Here is a 3,275-nt window from a genome sequence, read left to right as displayed (position 1 = left end):
GAATAAAACCTCACTGACCGCATGCCAGAGTATCGAGGACACTTGCTGCTCGCCCCGCGAATCATACTTCCGTTACGAAAATGCATGGTTGACTTTATGTTGAAACTACAGCAGCCCGCAACACACCCTGTTGAAAGAATGTTGAAAACGTGGAGAGTTTTTGGTGATGCAGTGTGTACAGCATGTGGAGCGCATGTTGATAACTGGCACATGAATTGCTCTTGAGTATGCGCTAAATTAACACAAAACAAAATAAAAAAATCCTATTAATACATTCGCATTGCGCCAGGTGGACTGACGACCGATGCAATTCCCGGCGGTATATTCACATTTTTGCTGCCATATCTCGTTAACGTGACGCTGACCTCCCCACTCGTGTAGTGCTCCAGATATACGCACAAACATACTTGTCCATACATATAAATACACATCCATGAGATAAACTGCATGGAACAGTATTTCACACTAGGCTATGGCATGAAATAAAAGTTCATAACTTTTCAATCATAAGCGCAATCTCGGTTCAACCCTTATATAGTCCTGCCCACCGGCGTCCGGATCTGCGCAGGTAGTGCCCTGCCGATCAGCAAAGTTATGTCAATTATTACTATTAATATTTCTTTTCATGTAGTAGAAGTAATCGAGTTCACATGCATTGATCTGTTAGTTGGAGGCCTTGATTCATGCATAAACAATAGAAATGAACCCCTAAAAAAGCTCGCCTTTTTTATGAGCGCACATACGAATCCTCCTATGTAGGTATGCCTGATAGAGCATATTGCACTACAAGCACTTTTTTCTATGCCAGAAAATGACTGAGCGGTTTACGAGAATTTTAACAGGTGCTGCATGCGTTCTTAATATGTAAAATGTTATACAGCAGCCGAAGAGTTGTACACAAATGCATACAGTAGCGAATGTAATCATCAAGCTACTGAGAGATGCAGTCGAGCACAGCAATGAGATATCCCAGCAGTAACGAAAGGGGAAGAAAAGGAAGCCTTAGGATCAATGCGAAGGGGGAAAGCAGCTGGTGAGGATCAGGTAACAGCAGATTTTTTGAAGTACGGAAGAGACATTGTGTTAGAAAAACTTGCCAACTTGCATACGCAATCAATGCCTTGTACCAGAAGCTTAGAAGAACGCTAACATTATCTTAATTCATATTAAAGGAGAAGTCAAGAACTTGAAAAATTAGACCTATCAGCTTACTGTCCGTTGCCTACAAAGTGTTTACTAATGTAATCGCTAACAGAGTCAGGACAGCCTTTGACTTCAGTCAACCAAATAATCAGCAGGCTTTCGTAAAGGATACTTTACAGTAGACCACATTCATGCTATAAGTCACATGACAAAGAAATCCGCAGAATATAACAAATCCCTATATATAGCATTTATTGATTACGAGAAAGCATTTCACTCAGAGCAAACCTTAGCTTTCATGCAGGCATTGGGGAGTCATGGTGTGGCACAGTGTTATGCGAAAATATTGGAAAATATTTGTAACGATTGCACAGCTACTATAGTTCTCCATAAAATCAGCAGTAAAATTCCAATACAGAAAGGTGTCAGGCAGGGAGAAACAATCTCGGCAATGCTATTCACCGCTTGGTTACAGGAGCTATTCCGGGGTCTGAAATGGCAAGAGTTGGGGATAAGAGTCAATGTAGAATACCAGAGTAATTTGCGATTCGCCGATGACATTGCCTTGCTAAGCCACTCAGGACATGAACTGCAAAACATGATCGATGAGTTAGACAGGCAGAGCAGAACGGTCGGGCTTAGAATTAACATGCACAAAGCCAAAGTAACGTTCAGCAGCCTAGCAAGGGAACAGCAGTTCGCAGTTGGTAGCGAGCTGCTGGGAGTAGTAAGAGAATATGTCTACTTAGGGCTCATAGTGACCTCTGATCCGGATCATGAGAGCGAAATAGCTAGAAGAATAGGAATGGGGTGGAGCGCATATGGCAGGTGCTCTCAGATCATGAATGGTAGTTTACCAATATCCCTGGACAGAAAAGTATACAACAGCTGCATCTTACCGGTACTCACCTATGGTGCAGAAACGTGGAAGCTAACAAAGAGGGTTCAGCTTAAGTTAAGGACAACGGAGCGACCTATGGAAAGAAAAATTGGTAGGTGTAACGTTACGAGATTAGAAGAGGGCGGAGTGGGTCGGGGAACAAACGCGGGTTAATAACATCCGAGTTGAAATCAATAGGATGAAGTTGGCTTGGGCCGGGTATGTAATGCGAAAGCAAGATAACCGCTGGTCCTTAAGGGCAACGGAGTGGATTCCTTGAGAAGGCAAACGTAGCAGGGGACGGCAGAATGTTCGGTGCGTGGATGAGGTTAAGAAGTTTGCGGGGATACAGTGGCCGCAACTGGCAAAGGACAGGGTTAATTGGAGAGACATGGAAGACGACTTTGCCCTGTAGTGGGTGTAGTCAGGCTGATGATGTTGATGATGATGATCATACAGTACCGGCGCTACGCGTGGCGCTGGTACTGTCGTGTATGTTTCTGTCTTCTCCCCGTATTTCGCGCAGTTTTCTTTTTACATGATTCAAGAGTACCCTTAGCGAAAAAGATGATGTGCTTAAAATGCATTTCAAACATATTGTATTAATTTCATATCTATTTCGCATTTTTTTGTCCTTATGCTTAAACTAAATGCTTTCTAAGCATACTGCAAATAGTATTTTGAACTTTTTTTAATATACGTGAAAAGTTCATTCTTGCCCGCTTGGCATATTTATAATGCATTAAAAATATACTAAAAATATACAATAAATACATTAGATAACACTAGAAATACACTAAAAATATACATTTAATACATTAACCCTTTGAGGGTCGAATTATTTTGAAGAAAACTTTCCCAGGTGGTCAAATTACTTTATTGCGGATCTTGAATCTACAAAATGTATATAATCGAGAATAAGTAGTAAAAAAATTAGGAACAGTACTTTGGTGACAGCATCACTCACAACTGGAAAATGTTCAATAGAATAGAATAGCAACGGTGATAAACAAGCTAAGAGCAGCACCAATAAAGATAGAAATCAACTTTCGCCGCCTCTGCAAAACAGTGCCCACAAAGAGAAAACACGTTTCGTGCGACTCCGTTGCGATCCCGCAGCGGTATCCAAACCGCGTAGGCGCGTTGCCACAGAGGGCGAAAATACCTCGCGAGCAACGGTGATAAGCAAGCTAAGAGCAGCGCCAATAAAGATAGAAATCAACTTCGGCAGCCCCTGCAAGATAGTGCTGAC

General features: G+C 42.0%; 1 protein-coding gene across 1 annotated transcript in view; it reads left to right on the top strand.

The window, feature by feature from the left end:
- The window catches only part of LOC149361402 (uncharacterized), a 480,014-nt gene that overhangs the window by 51,870 nt on the left and 424,869 nt on the right, over positions 1-3,275 (top strand). The window lies entirely within an intron of this gene.

This window comes from Amblyomma mixtum, chromosome 2, assembly GCF_055824585.1.
Source record: "Amblyomma mixtum isolate Tamu chromosome 2, ASM5582458v1, whole genome shotgun sequence".
In the NCBI taxonomy this organism is placed as follows: Eukaryota; Metazoa; Arthropoda; class Arachnida; order Ixodida; family Ixodidae; genus Amblyomma; species Amblyomma mixtum.
Note: the sequence above shows the minus strand (reverse complement) of the source record. Positions and strands in the feature narration are given on the sequence as shown.